This window comes from Erpetoichthys calabaricus, chromosome 3, assembly GCF_900747795.2.
Source record: "Erpetoichthys calabaricus chromosome 3, fErpCal1.3, whole genome shotgun sequence".
Lineage (NCBI taxonomy): Eukaryota > Metazoa > Chordata > Cladistia > Polypteriformes > Polypteridae > Erpetoichthys > Erpetoichthys calabaricus.
Window position 1 is genome coordinate 93,989,666 of NC_041396.2, and position 12,917 is coordinate 94,002,582.

The window sequence follows — 12,917 nt, forward strand, 5'->3', positions numbered from 1 at the left end:
ACATGTGGACAAACATGCTCGGGCACGGAATGAATTGCCACTGTGAGTATACCCATATTGTTATTGTCATACCCTAGAAACCAGTTGCCAGTCATATGGGCATGACACATGATGAATGGTGTGTGATGTCACCAAACTGTTATGATCATGAATGTCATGAAGTTGAGTGAGAACCATAGCAAGAAAGAAGGCCCCCTCTGCCTGTCTGGAAATGGTCTCCCCGCAGTGAGCTTAACTAGAGTGAACCTATTTCAAATTTGTAAAAAGAGGATGACGAATGGTGGGGAGCTAAGGATGGTAATTAACACTCAACACTTCACTATTATTATTTGGCTCACGCTTCTATCCAAGGTAATTTACAACATTTGAGATACAAATGGTTACATTTCATTTTGTTTTTCCAATTGGTGTGCAGGTAGGCGAAGTGAGTTGCTTATGGTCACTGTTTTATGTCACCCTTGGTTCCTCCTCTGGCTGGAGTTCAAATGCCACTTGTATGTCTATTTTGTTCTTTGTTTACGTTTATATTATTGATTTGTTAGTTTCCTTATGTTTAAGCATTGTGATAAGGTGCTATATTGGCGCCGACTCAACACAGACTGACACCAGAGGCACGGGTAAAATAAACACAAAAGATTTATTTTTTCTTCAGCCGTGGGACACGTCTTCCCCGTGTCCCACTGGCCCTAACACAGTCCCAAAAATACCCCAAAGTAAATCACACCCCAAATCACACTCTTTTCTTCCTCCACTCCTCTCAGGGCAGCTTCGTCCTCCTCCTCCCGAATCTGGCGCCCTGAGTAGTGGCTGCAGGCTCCCTTTATACTCCACCCGGAAGTACTTCAGGTGGTAATTAACTTCAATTAGGCTGCACTTCCGGGTGTGGCTGCGTTGCCACCCAGTCGGGCTCAGGAAGCCTTGCAGCTCCCCCTGGCGGTGGCCACCGAGCCCAACCAGGATGAGGTCAGGTATTCCATGCTATAGGCCCCGATGCAACCCGGGGGGCTGCTACCAAGTGTTCTGTAGAGTGCATCCCATGGCTGCTCCCCCAGATCCAGTGTTGAAGGGGCGTTCCGGCCGGGCATGGGTCCTGGCTGTCCACCACGGCATCTTTTATTGGGTTCCTTGTGTTTTGTGAGTGGTCCTCCTACAGAGAGAGCCACCTGTCTTTCACCATCAAGGAACTGCCCTCAGTCCTATAAAAGCAGGGAGAACTCACAGTCCCTTGCGGCTCATTTTGAATGCCCTTGGGTGATGGTTAGTGATTTTTGTTTCTTTTTGTGATTTTTGTTATTTATTGGGAATGTTGAGCATTTTCCTCTGCATTTTTGACTTCACTGAAACAACAATGCTCCAACAGCAAATAATAAAGAAAAGGGAGCAGACACAGAATGTCCTAAAACACACTCGTTTATTCCTCTGCTCTTCTGCACAACACAATCACAGTGCACTAATCACCATCGAAACAGTCCTTTAGACTTCTTTCTCTCTCTGCCCTCTTTCACTCCTCTCTTGCAAGCTCTGTCCACTTCCACCCGACTCTGACCTCCTGAGTGGAGTGAGGTGGCCTCACTTCCGGGTGTGGCAGAAGTGCTGCAAGCGAGTTCAACTCCTCTTCTGGCAGCACTCCTGGGTGTGATGGAAGTGCTGCATACTCCAGTTCCAGAGCTACCCAGGCATCCCCTGACAGTGGCCAAGTCGCTCCACAGGGTTGAGCTCCCCGGGTCTGTGGCCCCCATACAATCCAGGGTGGCTGCCCTCTTATATTCCAGGGAAGATACTGTCCTTATCCCGGTCCTTCCCTTCTTGTGGTGTCCCGGTGGGGCAAGGTCCCTTGACGTCTGACACACCTTCTGTTTTGACCAAATTAGCCAGAGGGAAGGCTCAGGCATGATGACATGGTGGGGGGTGGTTTATCTCTCACAAAAAACAATGGACATAGAAGAATATGCTTTTACTCATAGAAAGAAAAAATCAAATGATGTAATTAAAGAAAGCAATGTCAAAGAACAACGCTTTACATTGGAAGAAAACAAAGAACAGAAGAAACATGGAAACTTAATAAATAACAAAATATTAAATACATAAGAAATACATGTAAGCCAGAGCAATACGCCTGGCTGAACCATAAAAATGAAACTGAAAAGAAGACTTCACCTTCAAGACTACGCTGCAGGGTTACTATGAGACATAAAGACAAGAATCAGCCTAGCCCCTAAATCAAGAAGCAGGATTCATAACAATTACAGGCCAAAATGGACCAGACTGAAAAATGGAGAGATAATCTGGCTCCAATTACAAAGGTTTTAATAAAAAGAAACGTTTAAGGCAAGCCAAAAGCTAATACAATTCAAGTCCACAATCCAAAAATCAAAATCCAATAGCAATTGCAAAGTTAAAAAAGAGAAAAGAGCACCTAATCCCAAATACAGCCAACCACAAAACCTCAATGTGTTAGCACTCAGGTTTCTACCAGCCTAAACTGAAACATGTAAGAAATTATGTGAACTAAATGGAAATAAAAAATAAATACATGAAAACTTATGAATGAATGAAAATTAATAAAACATTTTTAAAGCATAAATTACAAAAAACAATAAAATAAATATGTAAAAAGAAAAAAAAAAGTCACATAAGCCAGTAATGAGACTCTGATTATAACATAACACACTAACATCTTGGTACATGTATAAATCGGTTTACGACCAAACTTTTGCCTCAGTTCACGACCACACACTTGGTATACGAACAAGCCAGGTTCCCTTTCGGTTTGTACATGTTCAGTCTCTCCCTGTGCATTTCCTGTGCAGCGAGCAAGAGAGAGAGAGCGAGAGTGCGCGACACACACATACACACACACACACAGGCAGCGCGAGAGAGAGACAGACGCACACACACACAGGCAGCGCGAGAGAGAGAGAGCCGCGCTGCACACACAGGCAGCGCAAGAGAGAGCCGCGTGCACACACAGGCAGCACGAGAGAGAGACAGACGCACACACACAGAAGCTCCAAGCTTGCAAAAGAGAGACACACGCACACACACACAGGCAGCGCCAGAGAGAGAGAGAGAGCTGCGCACACACAGGGGCAGCGCGAGAGAGAGCCATGCACACACACAGGCAGCGCGAGAGAGAGGCGAGCACACACACAGGAGCGCCTAGAGAGACACACAGGTGCTCCAGGCTCGCAAAAGAGACACACACACACACACACAGGCGCGCGCAGGGGAGAGAGAGAGCGAGTGAGTGAGAGAGGGAGGGACGCATAAGGTAGAGAAGGCTTGATTTTGTTTTCACTTCTGTTTACAGTGATCAGTTCGTAGCCTGCATTGTTGCAATGTTACTTTTCTTGGTGGTTTATTAAATTACGGATTTTTCAAATGTTCATTTTTTCCCCTGTGCTTAAAACTCATTAAAAAAAAAGTGTTTTTAGCGAGCGGTTCCTAGCACTATTGCGCAAACTATTGCAGTGTTAGTTTTCTCTGTTGTTCAAGGTTTTCTCAGTGTTATTCAATGTTTTTACATTTAGTTTACTATTACGCTGTGCATTCTGTGGTATAATTAACTATATTTGTGCTTAAAAATTAAAAAAATATATATATTTACATACAGTTGTACGGTCTGGAACGGATTAATTGTATTTAAATACAATCCTATGGGGGAAATTGCTTCGGTTCACGACCAAATCGGTTTACGACCAGAGTTTTGGAACGAATTATGGTCGTGAACCGAGGTTCCACTGTATATATATATATATATATTGTGACAGGCAGCCGGGTCCCATGCCCGGCCGGGACGCCCCTTCTGTATATGTTCCGGGGGAGCAGCTATGGACATTTCACTACCTCCCCCGGGACGCTTGGTGCAAGCCTCCCTGGCAGACGATGGTGCCTCGGTTTTCCGCAGGGTTTCCTGGGAGATGGAGTTCTCCACAACCCTGTGGGGAGCTGGGGTGGCCGCCAGGGGGTGCTGCATGCAGCCAGGAACCCACCTGGACATCTCTGGAGCCCCACCCGGAAGTGCAATTAGCCACAGGTGATCAAGCACCTGGAGCACTTCCGGGTGGGCTATAAAAAGGGTCAGCATCCACCACTCATGAGCCAGAATCGGGAGGAAGAGAACGAGGTTGCCTGGGAGGAGTGGTGGTGCCAAGGTGGGAGAAGAGAAAGGATTGTTGTTGTGTGGAAAGAGTGCTTTTGGGACTGTGTATTGCCTGTGGGTCACGGGGAAGAAGAAAATAAAAAGTCCTTGTGCTTTATACGTGCCTCTGTGTCCTTCTGTGCCGGGTCGGGCGCCTGTATAGCACCTTTTCTATTATATATATATATATATATATAAAATATATATGTATATATATATATGTATATATATATATATATATATATATATATATATATATATATATATAGTTTAAGGCAAGGGTCCCTAACTCCAGTCCTGGAGAGCCCCAGTGGTTGCGGGTTTTCATTCTAATCCTTTTTCTTAATTAGTTCACTGTTTTTGTTGCTAATTAACTTCGTTCATGCTTCGTTCTTCAAAATTAGTTCACACTTTTGTTTTCAGTCGACTAGATTACTGAAACGCACTCCTCTCAGGACTACCCAAAAAAGACATCAATCAATTGCAACTAGTGTAGAATGCAGCTGCTAGAATCTTAACTAGGAAAAGAAAATCCGAGCACATCTCTCCAGTTTTGATGTCACTACACTGGTTACCTGTGTCATTCAGAATTGATTTTAAAATACTGCTTATGGTTTACAAAGCCTTAAATAATCTCGCTCCATCTTATATTTCAGAATGTCTGACACCTTACATTCCAAATCATAACCTTAGATCTTCAAATGAGTGTCTGCTTATTATTCCAAAAGCTAAACTTAAAAGAAGTGGTGAGGTAGCCTTCTGCTGCTATGCACCTAAAATCTGGAATAGCTTGCCAATTAATCAACTCTGTTACCAACACTCTGATGATGAATTACCCTGACTCTAGAATGCTGGTGAGTTCAAACAGAGGAACTCTGGAAGGACCAAACTTCTATTAGCATGTGTTGTGTTCCGTTTGTGGACACAACAAGCTGGATCTGCAATAGTAAAATGTTAATTGCCTTTAAATGTAATCCTGTGGCACAACTGGACAAGTCTGACTACATCTTACTGCCACCTACAAGGCTGTTACCAGATAGCAGCAGCTCTCTTTTTAACCAAGCAAGAATTCCTTTTGTTTCTTTGGTTGGTTGATGTTTGTTATAATATTTATACTTTTTGTAGGCTTCTGTAAAGTCTTAATTTCTCTTTAGAGATAAATAAATTATCTATCGGACATTTAGGAATTTTTGAACCTTTTGCCCATCTATGGGACCTGGACAGGCCAAAGTAAAGTTTGGGGTCAGGCTGTCTGGGCGAGGCCTATTTCTAGGAAGGCTACAGAAGACCCTGGCCTGGTTTATGGGTCATTTCTGAGGCCTCACACCCTTTTGCTACATTATGGGCACTCATTTATAACACTAACAAAATTAATAAAGACAAAGTACACTTAATCCAGGGATAAAACTCTTACAATAACACCTGCAGTATTGATGAACCAGCTAATAAACCCTAACTAATGTATCTTTTCAATTGACCAGCTTTGCCTCTACACTTGCCATTACCCCTTTTAATCTTTTCTAATTTTGGTTTTCCTCCATTTTTTCTAACTCAATCCTAACATCATCCCCACTATGAATCATGGTGGTAAACAGCATCACGCTGTGAGAATACTTCTCTGCAGTAGGCCCTGGAAGGCTTGTGAGAATTAAAGGAATGCAGAACAACCAGGAAAAATCTACAAAAACCTGCACCTTAGGAGGTGTGTTTTCCGGGATGAAAAGAACCCCACGCCTAAAGTCAAAGCTATACAGGAAAAGCTAAAATAAAATCAAAGTTCATGTTCTGGAGTGGCCACATCAGAATCCAGATCTCAATCCAACTGAGAATTTGTGGCTGGACTTGATAAAGGCTGTTCATCCACTGGCCCTTTGCAACCTGGCAGCGCTTAAGAAGATATGCAAACAGGAATAGGAAAGTAATGAAGCGTCAAGATGTGCAAAGCTGACAGAGACCTGTGCACATAGACTCAAGGATGTCATGGCTGCCAAAGGTGTATCTACTAAATACTGACTGGTGAATACTTATGTGATCAATTATTTTGGTGTTTTATATTTAAAAATATAATGATATTTATAAATATAAAACCAGCCATACTGCATGTACTTCAGAAGAGGTCATTCACCTGAAGCTAAGCATGTCCGGGCCTGGCAAGTACTTAGATAGGAGACCATCTAGGACTATCTTGGGTTGCTGCTGGAAGTGGTGTTGGCGAGGCCAGCATAGGGAGCTTTACCCTGAGATGAGATGAAAAACTGAGGTCCTGATTCTCTGTGGTCATAAAAGATTCCTGGGCATGCTTCATAAACAGTAGGATGTATCATGATGTCCTGGCTAAATTGCCCATCACAGCCTAGTCATTCTGGTCCCTTAATCATCCCCTGTCTCTATTTGGATAACTATCTCACACCATTTTACCACCTAACAGCTAATGTGTGGTGAGCATACTGGTGCAAAATAGCTGCTGTCGCATCATTCAGGTGAAGGCTACACATTAGTGGTGGTTGAAGTGGCTCCCCACTCACTGAAGTGCTTTCAGTAGTGAGAAAAGCTTAATATAAATGCAAGGAATTATTTTTATTATTATTAATGTAGATCACTTTGCAGAAATCTGTTTTCACTTTGACAGTCTCTTTCTGTTGATCATTCATTGTTGTTTAAAAATAAAATGCGAATTTATCCAAAATGGTGAATACTTTTTTAGGCACTCTATATAGGAATGTCAGGTTAGCTTTAATGATTTTCATTCCCTGGCCAGTAGGAGGCAATTCTTCCTTCTTCTTGGCTTCTATCCTGCGGTTGTGCAGTGTCAGCTGCTGAGCAGGACTATCACCGCTTGTTTTGATCGAGAACATCTATGAGGGCAACATCGACTTGTCGCATATCTTCCTTGATTTGGTCGAGCCAGTGCTTTTTCTGTATTCTGTGTGGCCACTTGCCAGTGGGGCTCAATTGTAAAGACGTCTTAGCCACGGAGTTGTCATCGCTGTGTATGACATGGCCATACATATTCTTGTCAATTGGCACCATGGTCATGATCTTATGAACGTCTTCATTAATGATACTGTCAAGTTAAGCTGAGAGCCCTCCACAGCATTTGCATCTTCATGACGTGTAGCACTTGCTCATGCTTGGTGGAGGCTGGCCAATATTCAGCCACATACATGGCCACTAGAATGATGACTGATTTGTAGATCTTTGCTTTGAGGTAGTTTGGGATCTTGCGATCACAGAGGACCCTGGTAACCTGTTGCCATTTCAGCCAGGCCGCGTTAGTTCAGGCTTGGGTGTCTGGCAGCGTATCACTATCACTGTAGATTAGCGATCCAAGGTATTTAAATTCGGTGACCCTCTTGGGTTCCTGTCCATCGATCTGGATAGTGCAGTTGGTCTGCGCGTCACATTTTATGTATTAAGTTTTCTTAATATTCAGTCGGAGGCCATTTTCTTCAAGTCTCGTTTTCCACCTTCGTGTGAGGCTTTATAGCAGGCCTGTCAGATTTCATCTGTGAGCAGAACATCATCAGCATACAGGAATGTCCATGGGTGCAGTGCAGTGTCTGGAGATCCACTGTGTCCATGTCCAAACATAAATTGAAGAGCGTGAGCGAGAGCACCGATTCTTGCTGGATGGCCACATTGATGGTTAAAGGCAGTGAAATGCTGGCTGGGCATGATAGGACATTGGTGGACCTATTGTAGAGAATCTTGGTCCACTTGACGTAAGCATCCAGCACGCCATGAGATCAGAGGGCTTGCCATATAAGATCGCAAGGGACTAGATCGAATGCTTTCTCCAGGTGCAAGAAGACCATGTGGAGCGGTCAGTTCTTTTGTTGATGTTTCATCATCAAGAGGCATAAGGCATGTATTGCATCTGTTGTATCACGGCCACCGATTAATCCACACTAGTTGCTTGTGATAGTTGTGATATTTTGTGTTCATCTATCCAGCACTCATTCAAAGATCTTCATGGTGTGGCAGAGTAGGCGAATCGAGTGGTAGTGTGATAAGCTGCCCGGACACAGACAGACGGACACCATTGTACAGTCCACCACACGTTTATTTACAGTTCAATAAAGTGCACAACCCCAGTGCCTCCAGCACCAATCTCCCCCAAAGTCCAGGCTCTCACTCTCTCTGCCTGCTCGTCAGGCCGCCTCCTCTCTCCTGCCTCCAAAACCTTGTCCACTCCTCACCCGACTCCAGTCCTTCTTTGCAGGGAGGCGGCCCCTTTTATAATTACCCGGATGGGCTCCAGGTGATTCCCGACACTCCTAAGACACTCCCCTGTGTGGCGGAAGTGCCGGCTATACTCCCGGAAGCCCTCCGGGTGTTCCCTGTCTTCTTTCCCCCAGCACTTCCTGGTGTGGCAGAAGTGTTGGGGTTCCAGGTCCTTCAGGCATGGGGGCGCCCCCTGGCGGAGACCACGGGCCCCTACAGGGTTGGGCTTCCAAGCCCTGCACCCGTGGCCCTCAAAGGAACCAGGGCGGCCGCCCCCTCGTGGTCCGAAGGAGGAATGAGCCCTCCTCCTGTCCTCCTGGGCGTCCCGGCTGGGCACCACCCCCAGCCGCGTGCCACAGTAGGTTGCACAGTCATTTACATCTCCTTTACCTTTCCAAATTAGGATCATGGTGCTGGTAGACCAGTGTTTGTGGACCTTGCCTTCATCGACGATTTGATTGAAGAGCATTGACAGTAGATCGGCAACACTGTCGCCAGGTAACTTCTATACTCCTGCTATCACGTCATCGGGTTCTGTGGCTTTTGCGTTCTTCATCTTTTTAACCTCATATTTAACTTCTTTTAACAGTTATCCAGGGGACTGGGCCTTCAACCAGCTCAACCTCTAGCATGGGTGGGTGCGGGAAATCTTTGATGCAGATCTTCAAGAAGAATTCTTTCCAGTGCTTCAGGATATTGGTCGGATTTTACAGAAGTCGCTGGTCCTCTGCCTTGATGATCTTGACTTGTTCAATATCCTGTGTCGATTGATGACATGTGTTGGCAAGGCAGAACAATTTCCTGACATTTCTGGGCTTTTACAACTGTCTGTACAGTTCTTCATAGTGCTTGGCTTTTGCCTTAGTCACGGCCCGCTTTGCTCTTGATTTAAGTGCTTACTAGAGCTGTCGGTTGGCATTTAAGTGTGATTTGTGCCATTTCCTGAGTGCCAATTTCTTCTCTTTGATTGCCTCTTGCACTTCATCTCCCCACCACCATGCTTGCTTATCAATAAACTGCTTGCCATGTTTCACTTTCCTCAGTGTCTGGGGGGCTGTTTCGTGTATCTGGTTGACGATGGCTGAACAGAGGTCTTCTACTTATCGATTAGGGTCCAACCTTAGGTTCTAAAGTGCATCCTTGTCTTGGCCATTTACGTCCAGCAATTTGTACCATTTGATCCTCTCTGCTCCTGATTTTCCACTGAGCTTGATCGTGAGGTCCAGGACAAGGTGTTGCAGGACAAAGTTATCCAAAAGGATCACTTTTGATCATGACACCTGATAAGGCAATATTTTTTTTTTAATTTTTTATCCCAAGCATAACATTTTATTTTAAGATTTTCAGTGTGTTAAAGACAAATCTGTTTTTAAAAAGGTTGTTTTTTGCTTTTTATTTTTTTCAGGGGAATTAACTTTGAAAGAAAATGTCTGGAATATGGCAAGCCGAATTAACATTTAGAGATATCTCAAAATTAATTTTAAGATATCTGGAAAAGCATTTTAGAATTCTCAAATTGAATTACAGATATCTTAAAAATGCATCTATTTTAAGATATCTAAAAAGCATTTTAAGATATCTCAAATAGATTTCAAGATATCTTGAAATTATGTGCTGTACATTTTGAGATATCTGAAATGCATTTTAAGATATCTTAAATGCAATTCAATATATCTTGAAATAGGTTCCTGTGCATTTTGAGATATCTCAAATACATTTCGAGATATCTCGAAATCACTTCCTGTAAAATTTCCTATTCTTTCAATGGGACTTCCTGTCTATTTTAAGATATTTCAAAATGTTATTTGAGATATCTTGAAATGCACAGGAAGTTATTTTAAGATATGTGAAAATCTATTTAAGATATCTTATAATGTGCAGGAAGCTATGTTGAGATATCTTAAAATGCATTTCAAATATCTGAAAATGAATTTGAGATATCTTAAAGTGAGTGGGAAGTTATTTTAGGATATCTCAAAATATAATTAAGATATCTCAAAAAGCATTTAAGATAACTTAAAATTCACTGTTGTTTGAGATATTTAAAATACATTTTTAGATATCTAAAATTAATTTCATGATATCTTAAAATGGGTCTCTGCTCCATTTCAGATATCTAACAATGTATTTCAAGATATCTCAAATTGTATTTCAAGATATCTAAAATGCATTTTAAGATATCTTTAAAAGAACACTCAATTATTTCAAGATATCTCAATAGTATTTTCATATATCTACAATACAATTCAAGATATCTGAAATACATTTCCAGATATCTCAAAACAGCTTCCTGTCCATTTTCAGATATCTGAAATACATTTTCAGATATCTCAACATCACGTCCTGCTCATTTCAAGATATTTCAAATACATTTTAAGATCTATCAGTATATAAATAAAATTCTTTTTGTGTTTGAAACGGAGATGACGTATGACCACGGGTAACGGAAATTACGTATGACCACAGAACATATTATAATATAGGAACTTATTGTTTGTGTGAGTTATTTTACTAATATTGAAAAGAAGAAAAAAGACTGTTTAAATAAGGAGCTGGGAAGGTGAATGTAAAGAAGAAGCCAGCGGTAAAGCAAGTGAGACTCCGTAATAAGGACGGTTGGGTGCATGGAGAAGGAGTGCCAGCTAACCTCGAAGGACCTTCAGAGCAAACGGCTTTACTTTGCTTTTATGGTGCAGGCGTCGGCCATGGACTGACGCTAATGCCGAGACACCGGGTGAGACGGACTTCTTCCTTCAACAAAGGAATCGTCGCCAGGCCGGTGAGATCGCTTCTTTTACATTTAAATTCAGTATATGAGTCAGCGGAACGTATCTGACTTGATCACTAGATTCATTGCAGATTTCCCGGGCCGTGTGAATTTAGACTTTAAAACAAAATTAATATAAAAGAAACTGGGGAACGTGTGGGGATTGTGTGTGTGTCTAATTTATATTTGTATATAGATGTAATATAGGTTTAAGTACTGTGAATATATTTGTGCTGTTTGTAAATAGGGTAATTTTCCATTTCTTTTCCTTGCTTGCTTTCTTTCTTTGCTGTTTCGCCATTTTCTGGGGAGTATATTATAGAGTGTTTAAGGGGGTGGCATATTAATTACGGTTTGTATAGTTATTATAGATTTGAAAAGGATTTAAAAGGTGTTTATTGTTTTGTTTGATTTATAATATATTCTTTTTTGATTGTTTAAAGAATTGTTTTGGTGATTATTTCCTTTGTATAAATTCATAAAAGACAACTCCAGATGAGGATATCAAATTGGGGCTAAGGTTCGGTTGGGTTCCGTACCTAATAGAATTAATTTTCCTAAGAGTAGGAGATTTTTGTGTGTGCTGGGCTCCTCATTCAACTTAAGAGGAACGCGCTACACCTTGATAGTAAAACAGATAAAGAAAACAGCTTTGCGTCTTTCCACTTTTTAACTGTCCCGAGCTGTAAACAATGTGAAGACGAGACCGCCTTCACCGGTGAGGGGTCGTAAGAACAAAGTGGACACTGGGAGGCACGGAATGTCAGGCTTTTCCTCCAGGTTAACAGCTTCGCAGTTTCGGGCAGCATCCACTCTTCTCGCACTGTTTGTCACACTTCAAGTGCCCTGTCGGCTCCTGGAACAGTGGAAATCTTTGTGAATAAGTGTAATCGGCGTGATCGAAGTGGGACTCTCTTGGTAAATTGCGGTGCATGGCTACTTACTGTCCCTTAAGATGAATTTGGGTCACTAAAACCCCGCAACATTCAAGGTTGCTTTTGTGATTAATTCTTTTAAGAAAATGGAAGGTTTACATCTAAAAAGATGTACCGACCTCTTCATGTTAAGTATTAGACTTGGGAATTGTTATGGACCTTCTGCCCGTTAAACACGGAAAGGCAGCGTCCACATTTCTCAGAATAATTTTTCGCTTAAATCACAGGCACATAGTGCAAGGTTGTCAAGCAGGTATTTTGCCCGAAACCACTGCAGTAGTACTCAATATATTTTTACTTCTTAAAAGTTAATGTTTGACTGTTTCATATATACGCTTCTTATATGTTCTTCAAATTCTTTTATCAAAATGTTTTACTACTTAATAATTAATATTTATATAATTTCTATTTATTGTAAATGCTCTTTATTTGTTCAAAAATAACATTGGTAATTAACAAACTTATTTTATAAATACTACATTTTAGTTTTTTTCCCTTGTACTCAGTGAGCGAAACCACTGGGTAATCAGCTAGTATCTTATAATAAACAAGAAGTTCCACTGAAATAATAGGCAGTTTTACAGGAAATGATTTTGAGATATCTTGAAATGCATGAAAGGTCAATTTAAGATATCTGAAAATTCATTTGAGATATCTTGAAATGCAGACACAATTATTTTGAGATATTTGAAAATGTATTTGAGATATCTTGAAATGCATTTGAGCTATCTCAAAATGTATTGCAGATATCTTAAAATGTGAAGGAAATTATTTTAAGATATCTCAAAGCGAGTTTCAGATATTTTAAAAAGTAAATTACATTTTAAGATATCTGAAATTCATTTTGAGA